General features: G+C 40.3%; 1 pseudogene; it reads right to left on the bottom strand.

Annotated features, from left to right (window-relative positions):
• Positions 1 to 11,111: 11,111 nt before the first annotated feature.
• On the bottom strand, positions 11,112 to 11,780 carry LOC144321885 (replication protein A 14 kDa subunit pseudogene; annotated as a pseudogene).
• Positions 11,781 to 14,032: the final 2,252 nt, after the last annotated feature.

The following is a 14,032-nucleotide window of genomic DNA, read 5'->3' on the forward strand; positions in this document are numbered from 1 at the left end:
GTATGTTAGTAAATTGAACACCAATAAAAAATAAATTAAAAAAATAAAATAAAATAAAACCCTTATAAAGTTCTGTCAAGAGGCACAGGCTTACCAAAAGAGTGACATCTCATCATAGAAAAGGAGAGTAAAAGGAATCAAATGAAATGCTCAATTAAAACCTCAAAGGCAAAAAGAGAATGGAAAACAAATATAGGAACAGAAAACAAGGACAACAGATAGAAAACAGTAACAAATATGGTAATATTAATTCAACTATATCAATAATCACTTTAAATATCAGTGGTTTAAATGCATCAATTGAAAGACTGTCAGATGGATCAAAAAATATAATAGGCTGTCTACAAAATATCCATCTTAAATATAAAGACACATATAGAATAAAAATAAATGAAGAAAATATAGAGTATGCTAACACTAAGCAAAGAAAGTTAGGATAATGATATTAATTTCAGAAGAATAATTGTTAAAGCAAGGAAAGTTATCAGGGATAAAGAAGGTAATTACATAATGATAAAGGGGCCAGTTCTCCAGGAAGACATAACAATCTTTAATGTGTATGTGTTTAATAATGAATATCAAATTGCATGTGGCAAAACCCAAAAGAACTGTAAGGAGAAACAGAAATATACATTCTTTCAAGCTCATATGGAATATTCATTAATATAGACTACATTCTGGGCCATAAAACACATTTTAACAAATTTTAAAAACCAGTCATACAATAGTTGCTCTTCAAAGACTCACAATGTAATTAAACTAGAAATCAATTACAGAAAGATAACTAGATCCCAAAATTGCTGGAAGTTAAATAATACACTTCTAAATATCACATAGGTGAAAGAAATCTCAAGAGAAATTTTAAAATATTTTGAACTAAATGAAAATGAAAACACAGGATGCCTGGGTGGCTCAGCAGTTGAGCATCTACCTTTGGCTCAGGGCGTGATCCCGGGGTCCAGGGATTGAGTCCCGTATCAGGCTCCCTATGGGGAACCTGCTTCTTCCTCTGCCTCTGTGTGTGTGTGTGTGTGTGTGTGTGTGTGTGTGTCTCTCATGAATAAATAAAATCCTTTAAAAAAAAAAAAGGAAAATGAAAACACAACTTATCAAAATCTGTTGGGTGTAATGAAAGCAGTGCTTAACGGGAAATTTATAGCATTGAATACATAGAAGAGAAGAAAGATCTAAAATTAGTAATCCAAGCTATCACCTTAGGAAACTAGAAAAAGAAGAGCATATTAAGCCCAAAGTAAGCTGAAGAATAAAAATTAGGGTAGAATGAAGTTGAAAACAGGAAATCAATAGTAAAAATTGATAAAACCAATACCTGATTCTTTGAAAAAATCAACAGTATCAAAAAGCCTCCAGTCAGGCTAACTAAGAAAAAAAAGAGATTGGACACAGATTTCTAACATGGTATATGAAAGAGGGGATACCACTATAGAACTCAGGGACAATAAAAGTATAATAAAAGAAGACTATAAGCAGCTCTATGCAAACTAGTTTGATAACCTACATGAAATCAACCAATTCCTTGAGAGTCACAATAAACTGAAACTTATGCAAAAGAAACAGACAATCTGAATAGGTCTGCATTTATTAAAGAAATTGAATCAATAATTATGAAGCTTCTAGAATGGAAATCACCAGGCCCAGATGGGCTCTACCACACACTAAAAAAGGAAATTATACCAATTCTCTAAATCTCTGTAAGAATATAGAAGCATAGGGTATACCTCCAAATTCATTTTATGAAGCCATCATTACCACAATACCAAAAGCCAACAAAGAAAACATAAGAAAACAAACCACAGACCAGTATTTTTCATGAAGATAAATGCAAAATCCTCAACGAAATATAACAAATTGAATCCAATAATGTATGAATAGATTTGACCAAGTGGGATTTATCCCAGATATGCCAGGCTAGTTCAACATCTGAAAATCAATTAATGTAATCCATCATATCAACAGTCTAAAGAAAAATCATGAGCATATCAGTAGATGCAGGAAATGCATTTGACAAAATCCAATACTCATTCATGATAAAAACTATCACCAAACTAGTAACAGAAGACTTCCTCATTTTAATAAAGAGTATCTATAAATCCCCTATAATTCATTTGATAGTGAGAAACTCAAAGCTTGTTCATGATCAAGACCAAGATGTCTCCTCTTACTACTGTTTTTCAACATTGTATTGGAAGTCATAGCTAATACAAAAGACAAAAAAAAAAAGGAAATAAAAGGCAGATTGGGAAGGAATAAAACTGTCTTTGTTCACAGATGAGTATTAGTTCACAACCTCAAGAGTTTCCCAGGAGAAGTCTGAAACTGGTCCCCCTTACGCGCTGGGCAAGAAGACACAGAGACAGAAGACCACTCCAGTTTGGTAGGTGGCAGTTATCTTTAAGAAGCAAGGTAACTTACATACAAAGTGTATCTTGGGCAACAAGACTAGTAGATCTCTGTATCCACTTGCTGGAATCTTAAAAGTTTACATACAAGCCTTAACAGGGTTCAGTCACATATCCAGTGCAGAGGTTTCAACAACACACTCCTCTATCAAAATTTAGGTACTTGAAATAGCTTCTAGTATGGAAATAGCAGGCAGAATGTACATTCCAAGGCCAGGGGAAGAGGTAAGGAGCCTCCTCTTGCCTGGGTCCAGCTCAGGAGTCAACCAGTGGCCATGTTCTCTCAATGACCTACTCCAACAATGACATGATAGCCTATACAGAAAACCCAAAAGAGGGAGGCCTGGGTGGCCCAGTGGTTGAGTATCTGCCTTCAGCTCAGGGCATGATCCTGGGGTCCTGGGATCCAGTTCTGCATCAGGATCCCCGTAGGGAGTCTGCTTCTCCCTCTGCCTCTCTCTGTGTGTCTCTCCTGAAAGAATAGATAAAAAAATTTTTTTAAAAAGAAAAGAAAACCCAAAAGAACTGACCAAGAAATTCCTAGAACTAATAAGCAACTATAGCAAAGTCAATTTCCCCTATACCAGCAATCAACAAGTAGAATTTGAGATTACAAACAATATCACTGGGACACCTGGGTGGCTCAGTGGTTGAATGTCTGCCTTCCGCCCAGGGCATGATCCTGGAGTCCCAGGATCCAATCCCACATAGGGCTCCCTGCATGGAGCCTGCTTCTCTGTGTGTGTGTCTCTCTCATGAATGAATGAATGAATGAATATCTTTTTTAAAAAAAACCTCACACAATATCATTTACATTAACACCCCCAAAAATGAAATATTTAGCTATAAATCTAATAAAATATGTATAAGATCTATATGAAGAAAACTATAAAACCCTGAACAAAATGAACAAAATCAAGGGAAAACTAAATAAATGGAGAAAAATTCCATATTCATGGAGAGGGAGATTCAATATTGTCAAAATGTCAGCTCTTCCCAAATTAGTCTAGAGATTCAATAAAATCCCAATCAAATCATTTTGTAAGTACTGACAAACTGATTCTAAAGTTTATATGGAGAGGTGAAAGACCCAGAATAGCCAACAAAATAACGAAGAGGATCGAAGTTGGAGCAATGATGCTACCTAACTTAAAGACTTACAGTGTAGACTTAAAGCTACAGTGATCAGGATCCCTGGGTGGATCAGTGGTTTGGCACCTGCCTTCAGCTCAGGGCAAGATCTTGGAGTCTCGGGATGGAGTCCCACATCCGGCTTCCTGCATGAAGCCTGTTTCTCCCTCTACCTGTGTCTCTGCCTCTGTCTCTGTGTGTGTGTGTGTGTGTGTGTGTGTGCGCGCGCGCGCACCTCTCATGAATAAATAAAATCTTTTTTTAAAAAAGCTACAGTGATCAAGATAATATGGTGTTGGTAAAGAGGAGACAAATAGATTAATACTATAGAAGAGAGATCTCAGAAATAGACCCACATAAATATAGCCAACCAATCTGTAACATGGAGCAAGGGCAAGACAAAATGGAGCAATGATAGTCTCTTCAACAAATGGTGCTAGAACGTATGGACATCTACATGCAAAATACTGAATCTATCCACAGACCTTATACTCTTCACAAAAATCAACTCAATGGATTTTACAGAGTTAAATGTAAAACAATGTTAAAACTTATAAAGATAATATAGGAGAGGAGCACATAGCTGGCTTAATCGGTGAAGTGTGTAACTCTTGATCTCGGGTTGGGAGTTTGGGTCCCAGGTTTGGTGTAGAGATTACTCAAAAAAATAAAATTTGAGGGGCACCTGGGTGGCTCAGCCAGTTATGCATCTGCCTTTGCCTCAGGTCATGATCCCAGAGTCTTAAGATTGAGCCCTACTTAGGGCTTCCAGCTCAGGGGAGCCTGCTTCTCTCTCTCCCTCTGCCACTCCCCCTGCTTGTGCTCGCTCTCTCAAATAAATAAATAAAATATTTTTTAAAAATCTTTAAATAAATAAAAGATAACATAGAAAAGTAGATGACTTTGGGTGTGATGATCACTTTTTAGATACAGTATCAAAAGCATGATTGATGAAAGAAATAATTGATAAGCTAGACTTGATAGAAATTTAAAACTTCTGTGACACACACTATCAAAAGAATGAGAAGACAAGAAGATGGCAAAAGAGTAGGGTCCCCAAGTCACCTGTCCCCACCAACTTACCTAGATAACTTTCAAATCATCCTGAAAACCTACAAATTCGGCCTGAGATTTAAAAAGAGAACAGCTGGAACGCTACAATGAGAAGAGTTTGCGCTTCTATCAAGGTAGGAAGATGGGGGGGGCGGGGATTTTTTTTTTAAAGATTTTATTTAGTTATTAGAGACGGGGGTGGGGGCAGAGACACAGGCAGAGGGAGAAGCAGGCTCCATGCAGGGAGCCCGCCACGGGACTGGATCCTGGGTCTACAGGATCACACCCTGGGCTGAAGGCGGCGCTAAACCGCTGAGCAACTGAGCAACTGGGGCTGCCCCCCCCAAAAAAAAAATTTAAAAAAAATTTTTTTAATTTATGATAGTCACAGAGAGAGAGAGAGAGAGAGAGAGAGAGGCCGAGACACAGGCAGAGGGAGAAGCAGGTTCCATGCACCGGGAGCCCGGGGTGGGACTCGATCTCGGGTCTCCAGGATCGCGCCCTGGGCCAAAGGCAGGCGCCAAACCGCTGCGCCACCCAGGGATCCCCCCCCAAATTTTTTTTAAAAGCATCGGGGGGGGGGGGGCGAGGAGCCAGGCTAAGGCCCCGCAGCGAGTGCCCCCAGGATAGGAAAGCCCCGTCCTGGAGAAGCAGGAGCTTTACTATTTTCTCAAAGGGAAAGGCGCTCTCTGGGAGCTCGGGCAGGGTCCCAGGAGGGGCGGGGATACCCTCCAGCTCCCAGGGGCACTAACAGAGCACCTGCGCCCCGGGGAGAGCGCACCACACACCGCGGGCCAAGCGCGGAAAAGGGCTGCAGCGCGCGCCCAGCGGGGCCCAGGAGCAGCTCCGGGGGCGGCTCAGGAGGCAGGTCACACCGAGGGGCTGCGCGCCCTGGGAGCGCGATTCCAGCGGCGCAGGCCCGGGAGCCCAGGGCGCTGGGGGACACAGCCCAGGATCCGGAGCTCCCCCACCCCAGACAGGCAGAGGCCGGGATAGAGGACAGCAAAGACGCTCTTGCCTCCCGGCGCCCCCAGGCTATGCTGATCAGCGCCTCCCGCCCCCAGAGCATCAGGCCCCTGTGGACTTGGAGCTGCGGTGGTTACTGTGGGAGCTGATTCTAGGGCTGGAGAGCTGGCCACCGCCACTGTTGTTTCTCCTGGTGTCACCCTGTGCCTGGAAGGGGCGGGGCCGCCAGGGAGCAGGGGCCTCACAGGATAAACAGCTCCCACTGAGCCCCTCCGGCGCGGGGGTGGGGCAGCTCCCCGAGGTGCACACACCTGAGAATCAGCACAGCAGGCCCCGCCCCCAGAAGAACAGCTGGAAGGACAGGGGGAAAGCAAGTTCTTGACCAAGCAGCACCGGAAGTTCCAAGGGAAGTCGAGGTACTTACAGTATATAGAACCAGAGGATAACTCGCCTTGTTTTTGGTTTTCGTTTTGGTTTTTTTGTTCTTTGGGATTTTTTTCTTTTTTCCCTTTTTTTTCCTTCCTTTTTCCAGTACAACTTGTTTTTAGCCACTCTGCACTGAGCAAAATGACTAGAAAGAACTCACTACAAAAGAAAGAATCAGAAACACTACTCTCTCCCACAGAGTTGCAGAATTTGGATTACAATTTGATGTCAGAAGGCCAATTCAGAAGCACAATTATAAAGCTACTGGTGGCTCTGGAAAAAAGCATAAAGGATTCAAGAGACTTCATGACTGCAGAATTTAGATCTAATCAGGCCGAAATTAAAATCAATTAAATGAGATGCAATCCAAACTGGAGGTCCTAATGATGAGGGTTAATGAGGTAGAAGAACGAGTGAGTGACACAGAAGACAAGTTGATGGCAAGGAAGGAAGCTGAGGAAAAAAGATAAAAAACAATTAAAAAATCATGAGGAAAGGTTAAGGGAAATAAATGACAGCCTCAGAAGGAAAAATCTACGTTTAATTGGGGTTCCAGAGGACGCCAAAAGGGACAGAGGACCAGAAGGTGTATTTGAACAAATCATGGCTGAGAACTTCCCTAACTTGGGGAGGGAAACAGGTATTCAGATCCAGGAGATAGAGAGATTCCCCCCCCCCCAAAATCAATAAAAACCGCTCAACACACCGACATTTAATAGTGAAACTCGCAAATTCCAAAGATAAAGAGAAGATCCTTAAAGCAGAAAGAGACAAAAGATCCCTAACCTTTATGGGGAGAAGTATGAGGTTAACAGCAGACCTCTCCACAGAGACCTGGCAGGCCAGAAAGGGCTGGCAGGATATATTCAGGGTCCTAAATGAGAAGAACATGCAGCCAAGAATACTCTATCCAGCAAGGCTCTCATTCAGAATAGAAGGAGAGATAAAGAGCTTCCAAGATAGGAAGAAACTAAAACATATGTGACCACCAAACCAGCTCTGCAAGAAATATTAAGGGGGACTCTGTAAAAGAAAGAGGAAGTCCAAAGAACCAATCCACAAAAACAGGGACTGAATAGGTATTATGATGACACTAAATTCATATCTTTCAATAGTAACTCTGAATATGAATGGGCTTAATAATCCCATCAAAAGACGCAGGGTTTCAGACTGTATAAAAAAGCAAGACCCATCTATTTGCTGTTTACAAGAAACTCATTTTAGACCTAAGAACACCTTCAGCTTGAAAATAAAAGATTGGAGAACCATTTACCATTCAAATGGTCCTCAAAAGAAAGCAGGGGTAGCAATCCTCATATCAGATAAATTAAAGTTAATCCCAAAGACTGTAGTAAGAGATGAAGAGAGACACTATATAATACTCAAAGGATCTATCCAACAAGAAGACCTAACAATCGTGAATATTTATGCCCCGAATATGGGAGCTGCCAAGTATATCAATCAATTAATAACCAAAGTTAAGACATACTTAGATAATAATACACCAATACTGGGAGACTTCAACACGGTGCTTTCTGTAAATGACAGATATCCTAAGCACAACATCTACAAAGAAACAAGAGCTTTAAATGATACACTGGACCAGATGGATTTCACAGATATTTACAGAACTTTACATCGAAACACAACTGAATACACATTCTTCTCAAGTGCACATAGAATTTTCTCCAGAATAGACCACATACTGGGTCACAAATCAGGTCTTAACCAAAACCAAAAGATTGGGATTGTCCCCTGCATATTTTCAGACCATAATGTTTTGAAACTAGAACTAAATCACAAGAAGAAATTTGGAAGAAATTCAAACAAGTGGAGGTTAAAGAGCATCCTGCTAAAAGATGAAAGGGTCAACCAGGAAATTAGAGAAGAATTAAAAAGATTCATGGAAACTAATAAGAATGAAGATACAACTGTTCAAACTATTTGGGATACAGAAAAGCAGTCCTGAGAGGGAAATACATTGCAATACAAGCATCCCTCAGAAAAAAACAAAAACAAAAAAACAAAAACAAAAAAACTGGAAAAAAACTCAAATACAAAAGCTAACCTTGCACCTAAAGGAACTGGAGAAAGAACAGCAAATAAAAACTACACCCAGCAAAAGAAGAGAGTTAATAAAGATTTGAGCAGAACTCAATGAAATAGAGACCAGAAAAACTGTGGAACAGATCAACAAAACTAGGAGTTGGTTCTTTGAAAGAATTAATAAGGGATCCCTGGGTGGTGCAGCGGTTTGGTGCCTGCCTTTGGCCCAGGGCGCGATCCTGGAGACCCAGGATCAAATCCCACGTCAGGCTCCCAGTGCATGGAGCCTGCTTCTTCTTCTGCCTATGTCTCTGCCTCTCTCTCTCTCTCCCTGTGTGACTATCATAAATAAATTTTTAAAAATTTAAAAAAATTAAAAAAATAATTAATAAGATAGATAAACCATTAGCCAGCCTTATTAGAAAAAAAAAAAGACTCCAATTAATAAAATCACGAATGAAAAAGGAGAGATCACCACCAGTACCAAGGAAATACAAACGATTTTAAAAACATATATGAGCAGCTATACACCAATAAATTAGGCAATCTAGAAGAAATGGATGCATTCCTGGAAAACCACAAACTACCAAAACTGGAACAGGAAGAAATAGAAACCTGAACAGGCCAATAACCAGGGAGGAAATTGAAGCAGTCATCAAAAACCTCCCAAGAACAAAAGTCCAGGGCCAGATGGCTTCCCAGGGGAATTCTATCAAACGTTTAAAGAAGAAACCATACCTATTCTCCTAAAGCTGTTTGGAAAGATAGAAAGAGATGGAGTACTTCCAAATTCGTTCTATGAGGCCAGCATCACCTTAATTCCAAAACCAAAGACCCCCACCAAAAAGGAGAATTATAGACCAATATCCCTGATAAACATGGATGCAAAAATTCTCAATAAGATACTAGCCAATAGGACCCAACAATACATTAAGATTATTCACCATGACCAACTAGGACTTATCCCTGGGATGCAAGGCTGGTTCAACACTCGTAAAGCAATCAATGTGATTGATCATATCAGCAAGAGAAAAAACAAGAACCATATGATCCTCTCAATAGATGCAGAGAAAGCATTTGACAAAATACAGCATCCATTCCTGATCAAAACTCTTCAGAGTGTAGGGATAGAGAGAACATTCTTCAGCATCTTAAAAGCCATCTACAAAAAGCCCACAGCAAATATCATTCTCAATGGGGAAACACTGGGATCCTTTCCCCTAAGATCAGGAACAAGACAGGGATGTCCACTCTCACCCTGCTATTCAACATAGTACTAGAAGTCCTAGCCTCAGCAATCAGGCAACAAAAAGAAATAAAAGGCATTCAAATTGACAAAGAAGAAGTCAAACTCTCCCTCTTTACAGATGACATGATACTGTATACAGAAAACCCAAAAGTCTCCACCCCAAGATTGCTAGAACTCATCCAGCAATTCGGCAGTGTGGCAGAATACAAAATCAAAGTCCAGAAATCAGTGGCATTTCTATACACTAACAATGAGACTGAAGAAAGAGAAATTAAGGAGTCGATCCCATTTACAATTGCACCCCAAAGCATAAGATACCTAGGAATAAACATAACCAAAGAGGTAAAGGATCTATACCCTAAAAACTACAGAACATTTCTGAAAGAAATTGAGGAAGACACAAGAGATGGAAAAATATTCCATGCTCATGGATTGGAAGAATTAAATATTGTGAAAATATCAATGCTACCCAGGGCAATTTACATATTTAATGCAATCCCTATCAAAATACCATGGATTTTCTTCAGAGAGTTGGAACAAACCATCTTAAGATTTGTGTGGAATCAAAAAAGACCCCGAATACCCAAGGGGAATATAAAAAAGAAAACCAGAAAAGAAAAAGAAAAGAAAACCAGAGCTGGGTGCATCACAATGCCAGATTTCAGGTTGTACTACAAACCTGTAATCACCAAGAGAGTGTGGTACTGGCACAAAAACAGACACATAGATCAATAGAACAGAATAGAGAATCCAGAAATGGGCCCTCAACTCTATGGTCAACTAATATTTGATAAAGCAGGAAAGACTATCCACTGGAAAAAAGACAGTCTCTTCAATAAATGGTGCTGGGAAAATTGGACAGCCATGTGCAGAAGAATGAAACTAGACCATTCTTTTACACCATACACAAAGATAAACTCAAAATGGATTAAATATCTAAATATGAGACAAGAATCCATTAAAATCCTAGAGGAGAACACAGGCAACACCCTTTTTGAACTTGGCACAGTAAATCCTTGCAAGATACATCTATGAAGGCAAGGGAAACAAAAGCAAAAATGAATTATTGGGACTTCATCAAGATTAAAAGCTTCTGCACAACAAAAGAAATAGTCAACAAAACTAAAAGACAACCTACAGAATGGGAGAAGATATTTGCAAATGACCTATCAGATAAAGGGCTAGTATCCAAGATCTATAAAGAACTTAGGAAACTCAACAGCAAAGAAACAAACAATCCAATCATGAAATGGGCAAAAGACATGAACAAACATTTCACAGAGGAAGACATAGACATGGCCAAAAAGCACATGAGGAAATGCTCTGCATCACTTGCCATCAGGGAAATACAAATCAAAACCACAATGTGATACCACCTCACACCAGTGAGAACAGTGAAAATGAACAAGACAGGAAACAACAAACATTGCAGAGGATGTGGAGAAAGGGGAGCCCTCTTGCACTGCTGGTGGGAATGTGAACTGGTGCAGCCACTCTGGAAAACTGTGTGGAGGTTCCTCAAAGAGTTAAAAATAGAACTGCCCTACCACCCAGCAATTACACTGCTGGGGATTTACCCCAAAGATACAGATGCAGTGAAACGCCGGGACACCTGCACCCCGATGTTTCTAGCAGCAATGTCCACAATAGCCAAACTGTGGCAGGAGCCTCGGTGTCCATCGAAAGATGAATGGATAAAGAAGATGTGATATATGTATACAATGGAATATTACTCAGCCATTAGTAATGACAAATACCCACCATTTGCTTCGACATGGATGGAACTGGAGGGTTTTTTTTTTTTTTTAATCAACAGTATGTACCATTTCAGCTTTTATTAGTAAAACAGAAAACTAAATTCAAGGCAACTGCTTTGTTCTTGCATCTGACCTGACCATATTACTGGAGACGGGATTCTTTAGGAGGACTTAAGTTTCGATATACAGATAGGTTTCATCAAAAGTGGGATATTGCAGTATCCCATACGGTTAGGTAAATGAAATAAAAAAGAGAACGAGTTACATATTAAAAATCACAGAAATCTCCCTCAAATATCAGGGATTTCCTATGACAGTCTTCAATGTACTCATCAATATCAATCATATTGCACAACCCCCAAAGAAAAAAACTGAGGAAACTCATGGGTAATTTTCACAGCTTCATTGTAAAGGCCAAGATCGAAAGGATGGTTATCTTCTTTAAACTGGACATATGATGCACACATAATGGTTGCCTTGGCTGTTACTCTTCCAACTACTTCCACGATTCCAGAGATTTCTTCATCAAGGGGCTCCATCAACTCAATGGTTCCATTTTTTCCTTCTCCATCTGAAAGAATAAACATTTTTCCAGTGGGATGAATCTTTTCCAGCCTCCCCACGAAGCAGACCGGCCTGTCAATGAACTGAGCTAGCATGCTGGCATTGATGCGCGACTTGGGCAACTCCATGATGTCCTCCATGGTTGCGGCGCGAGCCGGAACTGGAGGGTATATGCTGAGTGAAGTAAGCCAATCGGAGAAGGACAAACATTATATGGTCTCGTTCATTTGGGGAATATAAAAAATAGTGAAAGGGAATAAAGGGGAAAGGAGAGAAAATGAGTGAAAATATCAGTGAGGATGACAGAACATGAGAGACTCCTAACTCTGGGAAACGAACAAGTGGAAAGGGAGGTGGGCGGGGGGTTGGGGTGACTGGGTGACGGGCACTGAGGGGGCACTTGATGGGATGAGCACTGGGTGATATGCTATATGTTGGCAAATTGAATTGCAATAAAATAGATAAATAAATAAATAAATTTTAAAAATTAAAAAAAAAAAGAATGAGAACATAAGCCACAGACTGGGACAAAATATCTGCAAAAGAATATATCTGATAAGGACTGTTATCCAAAAATATTCAAAGAACTCTGAAAACTCAATGGTAAGAAAACAAACAACTGGATTTAAGAATAGGCCAAAGACCTTAATAGATACCTCACTAAGGAAGATCTACAGATGGCAAAAAAGCACATGCAGAGATTCACATTATTTGTCATCAAAGAAATATACAAATTGAAACAAGGAGATGCTTCTACATAGCGATTTGCATGGCCAAAATCCAAAACTCTGACAGCAGTAAGTGCTGGCGAGGATGTAGAGCAAAAGAAACACTCATAGATTGCTGATAGGAATGCAAAATGGTACAGCTACTTTGGAAGACAGTAGTAGTTTCTTACAAAAGTAAATATTCCCTAACTCCACATTCCAGAAATCATGCTCAAAGAGTTTAAAACTTATGTCCACACAAAACCCTGCACATAAATGTTTATAGAAGCTTTATTCATAATTGCCCAAACTTGGAAGCAACCTACATGTCCTTCCATAAACAAATGGATAAGCTGTGGTCCATCAAGACAATAAACATTATTCAGCACTAAAAAGAAATGATCTATCAAGGCATGCAAAGACACAAAGGAGACTTTTTTTAAATTTTTATTTATTTATGATAGTCACACAGAGAGAGAGAGAGAGAGAGAGAGAGAGAGGCAGAGACATAGGCAGAGGGAGAAGCAGGCTCCATGCACCGGGAGCCCGACGTGGGATTCGATCCCGGGTCTCCAGGATCGCGCCCTGGGCCAAAGGCAGGCGCCAAACCGCTGCACCACCCAGGGATCCCACAAAGGAGACTTAAATGCATATTACTAAGTGAAAGAAGCCAATCTGAAAAAGCTATTTGCCATAGGATTTCAACTATGTGACATCTAAAAAAAAAAAAAAGCCAAACTATGAAGACAGTAAAAACACCAAGAGTTGATAGGGCTTAGGGGACAAGGAGGAATAAATATGCACAGCATGAGGGATTCTAGGGCAGTGAAACAAGTCATTCATTACATATTTGTCCAAACCTACAGAATGTAAAACAAGTGTGAACCCACAAACTATGGAATGTAGGTTACTGTGATACATCAATATAAGTTCATCATTTGTAACAAAGGTACAGAGCTGGTGAGTGATGTTGATAACTGGGGCAGCTACTATGCCTGTGTTGGGGCAGAAGGTATATGGAAATCTCTGTATTTTGCTCTCAATTTTGCTGTGAACCTAAAATTGCTCTTTAAAAAAAAAATCTTTTTTAAAACAAAACGAACTAGTCACCTCTCCCAGTCTTTGCAAACTGGTTCTCAGCTATAGTAGTTCTTTACTAATTAGCTGGCTTGCTTTCAGCCAAGGGACTAGATAGATGTGAAAACTTAAGATCTCTTTGTTCTTTTCTGAACATGCCTCTTGGTTGGGCCTCCTGTTGCTTTTTCAGCTGCTTTTAAATGTCTTGATTTCTCCAAAAGTCTCACTCCAAGCCTCCCCCCTGGGGCCTTAGATGATCTATCTTGTCTGCATCCTTCATTTCTTGCCCCAGGTGTCAGTGTGACTGTAATCTACCTATAATTTTCATGAGCAATGCTCATTGCTTCTCCCTACTTGAGATCTGAATGAGGCAAGACAGAGCTCAGTACTTCTGGCAGCCCCCAAATAAGCTAGAACTTTACAATAAAGGTTGCCCTGCTCTCATCCTGATAGAGAGAAGGAATGGGAACTGCACTGCCTCCTCCCAGACTAAGACACCCAGCGGGGGAAGGGAAGGCGCAAGCACAAATACAAATGCCACAAAACTTCCACGACTTCAAATGTGGTTTTTACTTTCAGTGTTTGGTTGCTGTAGATCTTTTTACTGTTTTCCAGAGCTTTTCTAAGCTTATTTCA

This window comes from Canis aureus, chromosome 10 (genome assembly GCF_053574225.1).
Source record: "Canis aureus isolate CA01 chromosome 10, VMU_Caureus_v.1.0, whole genome shotgun sequence".
Lineage (NCBI taxonomy): Eukaryota > Metazoa > Chordata > Mammalia > Carnivora > Canidae > Canis > Canis aureus.